Genomic DNA, 15,118 nt, shown 5'->3' with positions numbered 1-15,118 from the left:
ATTGTTATTATATTTGTATTTGTATGTCTTATTCTTATGCCTTATACAAAGAGAGCACACTTTACCAAATTCAAATTCCTTATGTGTTCAAGCATACCTGGCCAATAAAGCTGATTCTGAGATAGATAGATAGATAGATAGATAGATAGATAGATAGATAGATAGATAGATAGATAGATAGATAGATAGATATATGGATAGTTGGATAGTTGGATAGATAGATAGATAGATAGATAGATAGATAGATAGATAGATAGATAGATAGATAGATAGATAGATAGATAGATAGATTTGATTGGATTTGATTGTCTTGAAATGCTGAGTGACCTTATCTGTGAGCAGCATCCAGCTGCCTCCCCGCTGGAGAGGAGGGATGTTTCCTCTGTGCGGTAGAGGGGCTGTTCCCTCAGCACTTTCCAGCTCAGTCCGTCCAGAGCAGCGGCGGGGATGAGCGCTGGGGACTAGGCGGCAACGCAACATCGCATTTCACAGGTAAGACTTGCTCCAGGTCTGGCGACATGCCGTCTTAATACCCACTCATTCGTCAGGTTTCTATTTTCTGGATACACTGACACGTGTGGTCGGCGGAGGAGGCGGACAGCTGCCTTAGAGGAGCAGACAGAGGTTGAGAGTCGCATCTGCTCTGCGTTCAACATTTCCAGCGCTCCCTCAACTTGCAGCCAAGCCGAGCCAGCTGCCTCCTGCCCGGCGCTTGTCCCTTCCTCCTCCACCGGGATTAGAGGATTGAGGACAGGACTGTGGCACTTCGAGGACGCGGAATTAGAAGGTGAAGGGGTTGCTGGGAGGACGGAGGTCTCTGTTTTATTAACTTGAAGCGTGTGCGGTGGAGCCTGCCACTGTTTGCGGAAGCGCTCCCCTCATCTGAAGGTTAAAGATTGCTGATGGAGCTAGCCTGGTTAGCGTTAGCTCCGTTGAATAGTGCTGTTCTCTTGGCTGTGGAAGAGAGGCCAAACTCCCTACAAAATACGCAGTTTTATATGTCCAACAGCAGGAGTCGATATTCAGATCAAGGAGAACACTTATGAAGGACATGGTTTGTCTTCTGTGGGGACTTTATGTACCTTTAAACAGCTTTAACTCTTAATCTATTTTAACTTGTGGAATTGCTTTCCCTTTTATTCCTTCCATCCACAGTGTAGCCCACTGTGAAAGGCGACAGTACGCATAATGGAGTTATAAAACAAAGCAATAAATGACTGTCTGTGGTAGTTAGTGTCTGCATAGTAGGTCATTCATTTGCCGAATCAATCCAGGGACCTCTGCTTGTCCGTATAAAGTCTTACATCTTGTTACAATAAGTATTGATCTAATTCTCAGTCTAGGTCAACCTTAAAAAGACAGATGTTGCTGGGGACTCTGGCATCTGCATCTGTGATCTGCGCGCATTGGTGCCAGGCTGCAATGCTATGAGGCAGCAACCTGCATCGGAAGGAAACAGCGGGGGCTAGCTTCATGCCAAGCCTGTCAATCATTTCATAACGACATGGTGACCGCACTCGGGTCCAGTATCTGTGCAGCTCTCGGTTCTGCTCCGGTGCTCGAGAACACCAAATGGTTATGGAAATGAGCTCAGCCCCCTGGCAAATGGTTTAATGCCAAGTTGAGCTTTGCTTTGATGTTTGCATGTTGTCACTTTGTCACACCTGCTGTTTGCATGATGATGGCTGCTGCTTGACCTCCCTTCTCCTTCTCCCCCATGCAGCCTCCTCCTGCACGCACTGCCTCACAATCTTGCATGACTACACAGTCTAAACAGCAATACTGCTCTCAGTGTGCTGAAATTGGTAAATAGTGTTATGACTCAGATTTACGTTTTAATAATGAACACTGAACTTAAAAGGTTTTTACAGCATAGTAATATTTAATAGCCTGCAAGTCTGGATGCATGAAACACCGCTGCTGCTCTGCACTTTGCTTGCACCTCTAATTATGTCACAGTGTTGCTTAATGGCTTTAATTTTAGAGGGTCTGGCACATGAATTGTTACTGTTACTGTCACTTAGGGGCTTCCAGAGGCCAGACTGTCAAAGCCAAGATTTCACCTGAGCCGTTCAAGTTCAAGATTATGTTTCCACTTAAATGCTAAAGTGAACAGAGGGAGTTCCATGATCTAAAGTGTAGATGTTTGTGCAGTTGTCAGATTTTATCCCACCTCTTCTGCTCAACTTACTCCTCTCGAGGCTGGTCTTTTATTGGCCTCAGGTATAATTTAAAGTTCAACTGATACTGGAATTTTGACACAGATACCGTCTGATTGTAGAGGGGAATATTCACAGATGGCACAAAGTGCATTTTTAAATTGGAATAAAAAGACACCTTTCATAGGTTTATTAGGCACATTTTACATGATTATTACTGTATGTAGCTGCTTAAAAATACTTAGATACCAATCATCTCCAAACACAAACTTGCCAATTTAATTTCAGACCTCCATCTGCTCAGCTGTGGTGCTCTGCTACATGTGCCGCAGACAGTGTTGAGAGTAAACTGCAGAGGCAAACAGCATCCTGATGCCATTTCAAAGTCACCGCAACCATTGTTTTTTGCATTTGTTGTCCAGAATAAGTTCAAATTCATAAGAATATGCTAAGACAGCTCCATCTGAGATACACCAATATTGGTCCGCTGATAAGTCAGGTTATAGTTTGTTTCCTATAACTAGTCTTATCGAACGAAGGAGGATTGCAATGACGAATTGAGATGGATGGAGACAAGAATTAAATCAACATGATACTGATAAAAAGTAAAAAAAATGCATCCTTATCATCATACTTAAGATAACTCTTCATTTTGAAGGTCCACAAGCGAGTCTGTCACTGTATCTACAGTGTCAGATAGATATATGACAGCAGCCAAGTAAAGTGAATCATATCAGCTCTATTTACTCTCCTCTCAGGATTAAATAAGCCTTGTGGAAATATTTAGCTTTCCACATAAAGAAGTGTTTGTGGACAAAGAACGCGCCACATGCAAACAATGCTGTCGGAGATAAAACACCCAGGAAACACAACAAACCTTGCTGAAACCCACAGCATTGACCCTGGTGCTATAGTGTGAAGTTTTGCACGTTAAATTGAGACATGTGGCACACTTTAGTGAAGGTAGAGAGGTCTGTTTTATACATTTATTTAAAAGGTTTTTTTTGTTTTCCTTAGGTTGTAAAAGCTCAGTTATTAAGTTGCTTAAATCATATTTTAGTTTTCATGTTTTGGATGTTGATATACATTTTACAGATCTTAATTAACAAGCCTGTGATACATCTCATATTTATTGCAGGCGCATATTTCAAATCAATTTAAATCCATTCTGGTAACACTTAGTGATACCATAAAATACTGAATATCATATCTACAATGCTGGAAATTGTGAATTACATTCCTAGTATTTATGGAAGTACGGTTGCCCAGGAGTGTTCTGTTCCTTCTTGCAAAGACCTTTCACAGCTCACTGAGCTTGCATCAGTAGCTGTCAGTAAATGTCAGTAAAGATGCATTTTCAGGACTCTGCGTAGATTTGGAGCTAACAACAGTTGATGAGTTAAGAAGACCAAATAATGCAAAATGTAGCACCAGCAGCATCTTTTATGTGTATTTTTAAAGAAAGGGGAAAGAGAGATCTTTGGTGTATGTGTGGGTGTGTTTTTTGTGGTAGGTCTTTCACACATCCTTGAGACTGGGATGGTGTGTGAACACAAGACCATGTTAGATGCCCTGAGGGGGGGTGGGGGTGTGCTGGGACAGGGAGCATATTAAGAAGGAAGGGAAGCAGCTCATTAATTCCTTCCAGCAGCGAAGGAAAGGGTTGGTCAGCGAATCTGGAAGGGGCCCTCCACGGCTATGAAATGAGTCATACCAGTTCAACTTTCAGGAGTGGTCCAGCGATAAGTGTAGGCTGGGATAACTTCCTGATGTTGCAGGGAGTCTGGTTATCCCAGGGCTAGACTTTCCCTTTCCAGTAATATGTGTGTGTGATCTAGTTGTTTCAGCAGGTTGGACAGATTATCTTCCCCTCTCTCTCTTGCTCTCTCTCTGTCCGCTCTCCATCTCTCCTCGGTTTAATTTCTAGGCCAAGTGCATCAAGAAAATTAGTTTTCTGCCATTGGGTAGCTGTGGCTGTAGCCTTTGAAAGTCATCTACTATTTGCCCGGCTACAGGGATCCCCTCGGAGGTCCTGCCTGATGTCACATGTGATGTCAGAGCAGAGGTGACGCAGGCAGGAGGAAGCAGGCTAGTGGATGTAGCCAGCCAGAAATGTGTGAAGGCTACTGACATCTGCCCGTGTGCCTTTCAGAGCGAGAAAACAGGACAGTGATTCCGAAGGCTGAAATAGAAAACACATTAAGCGTGCATGTTTTTATGATGTAGCTGGTTGATGTTCATGTGTTTGGCAGATGGTTTTGCTGCCTGCTTTGTTATTTCTGTGTTACAGCTGTACACCAGTACTGTGATTAAGCCCTTGATATAACCCTGACCATTCAGCGTCACAATAACTCTTCAGCATCCTATCAGCTGTCTTATAAATAGCATATAAATTGCTCTTGTAGAATTTGATTGATGTATTGGTTGGTTGACATTATCTTGCTGAAAATTAGCCTATCAAACATGCAGTGTTGTAGTACTAGAGCCTAGGACTCAGACTTGAGCACTGATGACTCTGACTTGAGTGTTGGACTTGAGCGTGGACTGCATTAAGACTCAGAGGATTAAGAGGAGAACTCAGACTTGTTTATTGACGAAGACTGTTCAACAGTTTTTGTTTAAGGCCTCGATAATTTATTCAGTTTTGAGCAAGGGCTAGTACGTGTTCGTCTTCTTGCACTTTTCCCACATGCTGTCTTGTACAGCAACAGTTCCTGCCCGGTGCCTAAAGAGCTACCATAAATCGTGCGTTTAAGACTTTACAGCAAATGTAAGCAAAAGCAGTGCAACATGTAATATGAAAAAGAAACCTTGAGGAGAAGACCGAGACAATCTCCGGTTTGAGAGAAAAAAAGTTGAGATGTCAAAGTTAGCCTACTTTGGCTATTGGTTATGTTCATAGACTATATAAAATATGGACGTAGGATCCATGACGTCACCTATCTGTTTCTGAAGCACTGTTTGAGGCCAATTGTCGGCGGCAAAGTGACGTAAAGAGGCGGAGTTTGAGCCTCTTAGCCAACAGCTACAGTGTTCGACCGCAGGCAGCTGTGCCTCCCATTGGAAGACTTGTAATCTCAATATCTTTGAAATTGCAGCGTTAGAAAAAAATTCACCCCCCTCACAGTGAGAGGACATTGAGAAATGAGCTATCCAGACTACACTCGTCTTTTGTACCAGGCTGTAAATATGTTTATTTCTGCTGTAAGGATCGGCTTTTCCCATTCATGTGTATGTGACTTCCGGTACTTCCGGAGCCAGCCACAAGCGGATCCTCGATGAACTGCAGCTTTTAGCACTTCCACATTGGACTCATTTTTTTAATCCAGAGGTTGCTGTTTGGTTTTGTTACTGTAAGCAAGTTAATGGTAATGTTAGCAACTAAAGTGACTCAACCACTCAAACCAGATGTCTGGTTAATACAAAATCTGATCCAAAGCAGGGCAGGTTCAAGGTAGTTTTTTAGTTTATCTGACACCTGCATGATGCCAATGCTGCTGAATTGATGCATGCGCCTCCCAATGAGGCCCAGTTTGCATTTACGCATTACGCACAGTGCTATGATTTCATCAATAATTTAAATCTCCTGATTTAAACACACATTGAGAGGATCTACCAGAATCTAATGATAATAAATGGGACATTTATTTTTCACACCCAAAAGGTCTCATACAGTTAGTCCGTGTTGATACAGCCAATTGTTTGGAGTAAAACAACCACCCTCTTTGTAATAATAGGCTAATATTAACAATGGGGATATGACTTGTAATCCTATCTGCTGACTCATATGTGACTCTGATTTGAAAACTAAGAACTCTAGACCTTACTCAGACTTGAGGTTTGCTGACTTGACTAAGGCACTACAAACATGTTTGGTATCAGTGGATATCTTTCTGATAACTGACAGAAATAAAACTTGAAATGAAGCAGAAAACAATGCTCATGGTAGTGACTTAGTCCCTAATCCTAACCCTTAGTTTTTGTCACTGGACTTTATCCCTAAACCTAACCTTTGGGCTCACTCGCAATATATCCCCTCTCCCGACCCTTACCCTAACCCTAACCACTCAGGGTTCTTGCCTAAATGTAACCCACAGTATTTGTCAGTGGACTAAATCCCTAAACCTAAACCATGACACCATGCTCACTGTACTTTGAACAGTGTCTGCAGCACATGTAGTGGAGCATCACAGTTGAAAAAACAGGCCTGCACGATAGGAAAAAATCTGGTTATATTTTGGTGATCATATGAATAATCAGATATTTAGTGTGCATACTCCAGTGTTTTCAACATAGAGACAGTACCTGGGTGGGCCACCTATGTATGATTTCGGCTGCCCAAGTAGGATGCTATTTTTACATATTTATTTTTGTATTTCTTTTTTTGTTTGTTTGTTTTCAAGATCGCCACCTGTGATGAATGAATTAAGACAATCTCTTTTCAGTCTCTGCCCCTCAGGTCTGATAACCTTGCACATGCTCAGCAGGGGATCAGGGGGAAGAGGAATGTTCTTCAGTGTGTCCCTCTTGTTAACGCATTAATTGAAGTGCGATGTCTCATGTTAAATATGAAGAAACAAGTTGCCTTTCCTGAATCCAAAAACTGATACCAAATAGCAGAGGTAGCTTTCCATTGACATACAGTGTCTCCTTGCTTTTTCTCTTCTTTCCCAGCCATCATACAAGCCAACCCCACAGTCAGCACTACATTATCACTGAGTCAACTCCATTTCAGTGTGCAGGTGGAACGTTTAACATAAATAAGCGAGGGCTGATAGAAACTGTAAAATGGAGTGTCATTTGTCACTCAGTCACTAACATTTGATTGTCAGCTGACAAAACAAATAACAGTGTCAGCCTATAGGGCAAAAGTGTTGGTTCCTAGTTGACAAATAATTGCCAGCAGAGACAGTTATGATTTTATTTTATGTAAGCCTATTTCATGTAAGCCCTCCAGCCTAATCAGTTCTCTGTCTTTTCAATCTTCCTCGACTTGTTTTTTGTTTGTATCATCCATGAGGCAGAGGGAGGTGTACTAGCTGCTTCAGTCTCTGGGGGGATAGGGAACTTGGGAGTAGGGAACACGGCACATGCAACTGCTATAACACCTTTCAAATGGGATTTTTTCTCATTCACTGAGTTACAGGAAGCTTTTAACATATTTTAATAAGCCCAATATCTTGAATTAAAAGATTTGTTGTGTTAAAACTTGAGGAGTTTTTTTTTCCTCCTCTCTGCATGCTTGCAGCATTTGTTTTGAAAGTTGAAATTGTGTTATTCTCCTCTGAAACAATGTAAAACATCCACACTGGTGACACATTTTTTTTCTTTTGCTACACCTACGCCTGTGCTTGTTGTTGGTTTTCCTCTCTTTGCTTAATGTCAGGCCCAAGCGGCAAACCTTCGGTCTCAAACTATGAAGCCCATGTGGAAGTGTTATAAACTGCAGTTCATCGAGAATCTGCTTGAGGCTGGCTGCAGAAACACTGGAAACCACATAGACCCCAATTCAAAAAAGACGATCTTTGCAGCATTAATAAACATGTTTACAGCCTGGTTCAAAAAACAACTTGGCTCTTCGTAGCTAATCTCTCTATCGGCACACACTGTACGTGGGGTGAATTTTTTTATAACGCAACGGTTCAGAAGATATTAAGATTACGAGTTTTTGCCCAAATAAGGACATGACTGACTTGAGTCCCGGACGGGAACACATAGCTGTTGGCTAGAACGCTCAAACCCCGCCTCTTTACGTCACACTTTGCTTGGTTGAGTTCCGCATTTCCAATATTGCTTCCGCTGTCAATTGGCTTCAAAACAGCGCTCAGGAACAGATGGGTGACATCACGGATACTACGTCCATATTTTATACAGTCTATGGTCAGGCCCCATACTGCTACAGACTGCGTCAGAATGTAAAGGTTTGTTAATACTTGTATGGAAGCAACTTCTATCAGTTTTCTTCTCTTGGATGAAATTGTACTATTGGTATAGTAAGAAATAACAAAATACTCCTGTTATTAACCTATAAATTATCAAACTGATATCAGATTGATATGGGCTATATTGTGCACAAAAAAAGATCACAAAAACAGTAAGAGTTAGTGTATTCCGTGGAGCAGCCTTTTCCTCTGTTCATTTAGTATTTAAGAAATACTAACTTAATAAGAGGATATAAACCGCACATTGATTTGGAACTCCAACCATGGCTTAAACTTTAATGCGTGAACACACATGGACACAGCCAGCTAGATTACCACAACAACAACAATCGCTTTATGGCAGCCTACAGTACCTCTCCAGGGAAATATGGTTCAAAATCCCAAAACATACAAAACAAAGCCACAGGGTTGCTAATGCTAAGATACTTTGTGTGCATACATTCTGCTGCAAATTCTGAAATTATGACAGCTGACGTAAATGATAGGAGTGAAATGATTGGCTGGAAATTGCAGATCAGTTAAAAAATGTTTTTTGTTTTCAAAATGAGCTACCTTAGCACCTTTGTGTGATCACTATAATGCAACATTGTCAATTCCTTTCAGTTATAGTTTGTAAAATATGTCACTTGTATCCGTCTAAAAAATCCCATATCAGTCTGGCTCCGAAATATACTTGTATTTTCACAATACCCAGATTTTCATGTGCTTTAGCGTCCTTGACGAAACATCATCTCTTTCATTTCATCTTTATGAAATATGCTTATGTCAGACTGTACCTTTCCTTTTATAATACTGTGCAAGAGGCATGCAGAGTCCATCTGATTAGCAGCAAGCCAGAGCGTGCTAACCCTTTGATCACTGTGTTTCTGGCTGATAAACCATGCCACTGTCATCTCTAGCAGGCCCCAGACCTTGACAGACACTAATTGCCATGAAGCCAGTTTGGCATACTCAGAAACACAGCATGGGATGGAAATAGTTCAGTGCAGGTGAAACCTACTGTGTTTTAGAACAGAGCCTTGGTGGATTAGCGTGCCTAATAACCTCTCCCTTATGTTTTTTTTTCTCTCTCTTATGAAATGATAATCGTCAAATGTTGGCATGAGCTGTGTTGTTTTGGAGCAAATGGCCTGAATCTTCCTCCACAGTTCAGTGTTTTGTACTCTGATGAAGGAAATCTTATGACGTCAAATCACTACATGTCAGCTGAACTGCGCTAAGCCTGCAATACAATAGAAAATGAAGCCATTGATATAATTACCCTCACAATGTCGGAGTCTGACTGTTTGCTGCACAGCTTCATATTCTGTATTAATGAGGTATCAGCTATACTGTTCCTGAGCATAAGCCAGCTGTTATTGAACCTCTTCTCTGGATGAAACACTGATACTGCATAAGAAAAAACGTTTGGCTGGACTATTTTTTGACAGCCTGAAATGAATCAGAACCAGACCGTTCAGTTTCAGGCTGTGATGTGTTGGAATATGGTGGAATAATAACACCCCCCAAACCCCACCACCCACCACCCTCTACCCCCACCCCATCCTGCCTTTGATTTTTCTGCCAATGAAGCCTGACTGTAATAAGTTTTGGACTGAGGCAGTGCAATGGGAATATCTTTGCAACCCACATGCTATTGTCTATGAGCTGCCATTCACAAAAGCAAAACAACTGTTGCCATGGGATATACTCAACAAAATAAAATAAGTGGGTGTTTTTTTGGCTAAACCTTTCCACATGAGCTAATTGACTCACAATGCACTAGCCCTGCCTGTTGTTACTCTCTCTACTAGGAGGGTGTGGATACTGGAGAAAACACATGAATGTTCAAGTGATGGTTATGAAACAGGATTTTCTACCTTAGTTGTGGTAGTACGTCATAATTAGAACTCAGAATTTGTCATTAGAATCAAGTTGGCTGTTAAATGTGGAACTTTGACTCAAACTTTTCCAACCCGCCACATTTGGTACATATCACCATATTGCTTTGGCTTGCAGCCATCCCAGCACTAACAATAAAACATCAGTCATATGCTTTATGTAAGAATGCCACTGATATACATATTCAATGTTTTGAAAACGGGGTATATTTGTTTTGGTGACCTCTGCAGATAATTTGGCACCTTGAGGAACACTGCAAGCATCCCAACCTTAAAGGTGACATATCATGCAAAATCGACTTTTTAATGGTTCTCTACCTGAAATATGTGTCCCTGGCATGTCTACAAACCCACCGAAAATGAAAAAAATCCATTCTGCCCCTGTTCTGATTTTTCCACTTTTCTGTAAATGTGTGCTGAAACGAGCCGTTTAAGTTTTCAGTGTTTTTCATATGTCACAACGCCATCTGGTCTGTAACGGAAGTCAGAGCTTGGAGCATGTTCAGCCCATAGACTGAACAAAATACAACTCAATTCCTCCTCCGTTTTTCATTACCTGCACACATGTGTGCTAACAAGGAGCTTAGGAGGGAGGCAGCCTAGTTGTAGGCTGTCTTAATAAACACAAAGGTTGGTTTCACTCCCCAAGAAGATCTAGTGGATGATTTTTATTGTCTTGGAAAAGTGCTAGCGCTAGTTAGCACAGCCACATAGCTACATGTTCGTAGCTGTGTACCAAGACACACGTCAACATACTGACAAATAAAACAACAAGAAACACAAAATCTGTGACCAATCGTTCAGAAAGGTCCTGCTGCAGGCGCCTCTCCATCAGGATCAGATTCTGGTTGAAGTAACGTGGGTCTGTGTGCAGCCAACATGTAAACATTAGATCAAGGTGCTGGACAGCCGAGGCCACATCCACTTCCTGAGGGGGCGTGGTCAGGGAGCTCATTCTCATTTAAAGGCACAGACACAGAAAATAGCCTGTTCTGAGCAGAGCTGAAAAAGAGGGTTTACAGGGATACCAAAATCTGATTTCAAAGTGGGTTTTTTTTAGCAATAAACTTTAGAGAAATGTTTTGGGGACCTCTTAGACCGATATATTTTGATAAAAAAAGAGCATAATAGGTCACCCTTAAATCCAAGCGGAGTACCTAAAAAAAGCTAGCAGCAGCTCAGTTCTCAGCCCTTCCTTGTTTCTATTTTCTGCAAAAAGATTGTCATAAAACGTTATTTGAAATTGCATTGTTCAGAAGCTTTAAATTAGCTGCTTTAATGACTTGGTTTCTTCTGAAGCGGAGGACACTTTTGCAGACAATTCTTTACCCAGAAAAAAACACAGACGGGCTTTATTTGTACAAACTTGTAAACAGTTGCCATGCCTTTATTACTTTGTTAGTCCGAGTTCAATATAAAAAAATAAAGTGATTGCAGTCACAAGGCATATTAAGAACACAGGATTTTTGATTAATGAAATGCAATTCCACTCAATGTTCCCTTGATTGATCACTTGCATTGTCTATGTTTAGGGGTCGGTGTTTACTCATAATTGCTGTAAACTGTAGTTTCATGGCTCCTGAGCCCAGTGGGCTTTTTCTGATGGATGGTGAGTGTCCAAAGGCCGGACAGCTCCCAAGATAATAGGCCCACACTTAGAGCTGCTGAGTTACAGTCTGCCTGCAGTAGAGAACATTGTGCTTTCCAGGGGTCAGGCCTGGTAAAATATAGCCTGAGGTTTGTTTTTGCTGTTTTTTCCTCCGGCCTTAGCCTGAATACAGGCCTCCAGCTCCTTTCCCCAGGACAAACAGAAGCCCGCAGAGAGCCTGATTGGAAACATTTGCGACACCGTCGGCTCTCCTCCGTCCACAAAACAACGCACTTCCTCAGGAAGAGAGACGGCCCCTCTGCTGGACATAGTGATGTCACAAAGATAAACAATCTGCAGACGGTTGTTGCTTGCTGAATGTGATGTGCTGTCATCCCTTAGAAACCCCTGTGCGTGCACAGCCTTAACAGATGCGGGCCAGAGAATAGCCAAGTACACACCCACTCGGGTCAGTTGTTATATATCCAAGGAGACTGGGAACAATGTGGTGTAGAGGTGCGGCTCTTGTGGAATATTTTGGGAGCAGGCTAATCATATTTTTTGTTTGAGGCTCTGTATTTCTTTTGTTGTGGTGTATTTATGCTGGGGCCTGTTAAATCCAGATTTGTGTTGTTTGTAGGTCTTTACTTTCAAAGGGATGTGCTATTTTAACACATCTTTGTTTCTTCTTCAGCTCAACTTCTTTCAAAGCACTGGTATTCAATTTGTTTTGACCACAGTGCAGAAAATCTTCAGATATTCTTTTTGTCATTCCTAAATGCTCTCTTTAAATAGCCTGTAACCTGTGCATGCAATCTGGACTATTTACTAACACCCTCTCGCTCTGCACTTTTGTCCACCCTGAGGCCTTACCCAGGTCTCTGTCCTGCATTGTCTGCCACCCATGTTGTCCCTCTGTTTCCCTTTCCCCCCACCTCCTCATCTCCCCACCATGCCCTCATCTCAGTTGGGCCATGAATAAGGAGCTGACACCAAACTGTCAACCTGCAAGCCGTCATGCCCCTGCAGCCTGCCTCGGGTGTAGCCACCAGTAAGAAGGGCACAGGCCCTCCCTCGCACAGCTAAATAAAAATCGTATATCTTTTATAATAAAAACGCTGTGGCCTGGACAAAGTTCACATGACCTCAGAAGTAGCAGTCTTGCATATGTCACTATGCAAAAAAATCTAGAGGATGTTATGGTAGCAGCAGGTGATAAGAGAAAACATGGAGGTTGGTGTGAGGATTGTCTGCAGGGAAATGCCAGCCCTCATGTGGTTCCATTTATTTTTAGCTTATATTGCAGCATATGTTATCCATAAACTATATCATTACTTTTCCTCTTTGAATGAGCTGTGTCATTAAAATGCAGGAGATCTGCACTTTTCCCCCCCAGTTACCAAATTTAAGCGCCTGTAACACCAGTCTTTTTCACACAAGGAGGCATTGTAGCGAAACACAATGTTGTTTGTGTTTAGGCGGATGAAAGCACACCATTGTTGCAGACTGGTGCTTGAATCTGAGGTTTTATTTGATATAAAATGGGTAATTCCATTGCGTAACAGCATTAGCACTATTTAAACAGAGCTTGTCAACGGAAGGAAGAAATGGGGGGCAGGGTGGAGGTGGGGGTTGGGGACAGAATGAAGGCAGGTCACTTTACAGGAGGAAATCCTCACTTTTACTGATGATGGAGATAATCCTCATTTAGTGATGACACCAGGAGCAATTGCCTCAGATTAAAGGTTTAGTGAGATTAGACAGCATATGGGTGTGCGGTTAAGACAGGTTAGTGTGCATATATCATGACAAAAGTGAATTATCATATTAATGTACTTAGCCCCTGACCTAAAGCTCATTTAATTAAGCTTCGGCCTGGATGGAGGGATGGGCTTCATATGCAGGAATGAAAGGGTAATGATAAAAATCTGACTCTGGTCTTCAAGTCTGATAGACTTCTCCAAAGCTGCAGGGGAACCAGCTGCTAGTTCATAATTAAAAATATATAAGGAGGAAGTTTATATTTAAAAGAAAAACATCTCACTCTAGACATGACTGGAGGCCAATAATGTGGCAAAAAAATACCACCATCCAAGATTCTTATATGTGCTTAGATTTTAAAGACACTATGTATTAAACATTGTCATTGGCCTATTGGTTGGCACAATTTTAAAGATATAATAACTTATCTTTAAAATGTGTGAAAGTCTCAGGTACAGCCTGAATTATATCAGTAGAAGCTGATATGATCTTATAACTAAAATATCAATATCAGTTTATGTTTGTTTTTCTGATATACAGTATGTTTTTACAGATAATATTGCAGAAAACCAAGGCTGTGATGATCCAATAATTCTTCTCCAGACTACTTAGTTTGCAACACTCTCAGCACTAGAGCTGTAGTCGGCCTTAAAAGTTAGACCCGACCCGACCCGAGCCCGTCAGAATTCTGCCCGAAACCTGTTCGAACCCGAATGACCTAGATGTTTTTAAAGCCCGAACCCGTTTACAGCTCAACTGCCTGACATTATTCACTACTGATCTGGCTAATTTTGCGAGTTTTGGGTAGGATGATCTGTTGATCTTCCACCAGCCAAGAACATCGGTTTCATCTTCCATGACAGTCATTTTAATGTAGCGAGATACCTCGTCGTCTTCCCAGTCAGCTTGCTGTACATTTCCTACTCCTCAAAATTCGCTCTTTTGGCCAAAGGATGAGCATGCTCGTCTCTGGAGAGCTCTGGGTCTCGAGTATCCACATCTCGTCATGCACCTGCATCACCATGCATAGCTTGCAGAAGAGTGCGGGCATGAGTATGTATGGCCTCCCTGTCTGAGTGTGACAACATTTTCAGCTGATGCGATCTTATAGAGGTCCTGTATTATCACTTTAAGCGCGAGCCAGTGCTCGTGTCGTTGACGCACGACTGCTTGCTGAGGGGAGTCCAGATTCACCTGACCGCTCATTTACCGCGAAAGCCCGAGCCCGGCCCGATGCTGTGTAAAATGATAGAAATTATGACCAGATCGGGCGAATATCTTCAGCTCTGCTCAGCACCGTCTGCATCACATGTAGAAGAGCATCACAGGGGGGTAAACATAATCTGCACTAGAATTGATAACAATCACAGTTATTCTTGAAGCCTTCTGGGAAGCTGTACATTATCATTGCAGTGCAAAATCACTTTAATCCACTTAGAAGAGGAGTATTGGCAGCAACATAATCAGTGAATAAGAACCATAGACTTTAAAAAAACTGGACGGAACGGCAGCCACATCAAGTGAAGACAGAACTTTTAGAGCTCCCCCTGGTGACTAGCTATAGTATAGGCCATAAAGCAAGCCTCCTCCATTACAACAGATGGGACTTCGGTCAAACTAGAGAATGAAAATACGCCAGAAAAATGTTTCTCAAACATGCATTCTGTCATTGTAGTTAGTTCTCAATTTATTAGAGAAGTTTAGTTTTAGCTAGTGTTTTGATGCTTGATAGATGATTGATTGACACCTCTGTGGACCAATCCAGGCTCCTGCATCATTCTTTACCAG

General features: G+C 41.9%; 1 protein-coding gene across 2 annotated transcripts in view; it reads left to right on the top strand.

Moving 5' to 3' along the window:
- Positions 1-391: 391 nt before the first annotated feature.
- Positions 392-15,118, top strand: part of jcada (junctional cadherin 5 associated a) — a 30,124-nt gene continuing 15,397 nt past the window's right edge. Inside the window, exon 1 of one of the 2 annotated variants that reach the window (XM_034706627.1) lies at positions 392-492. The gene's annotated coding sequence lies outside the window, so the exon portion shown is untranslated. Of the gene's footprint in view, positions 493-546; positions 788-15,118 lie in introns of those variants that run through there. The other variant, XM_034706629.1, reaches the window with a different exon arrangement.

Source organism: Notolabrus celidotus, chromosome 17 (genome assembly GCF_009762535.1).
Source record: "Notolabrus celidotus isolate fNotCel1 chromosome 17, fNotCel1.pri, whole genome shotgun sequence".
Classification (NCBI taxonomy): Eukaryota; Metazoa; Chordata; class Actinopteri; order Labriformes; family Labridae; genus Notolabrus; species Notolabrus celidotus.
This window is presented reverse-complemented; position numbering and strand designations above follow the sequence as displayed.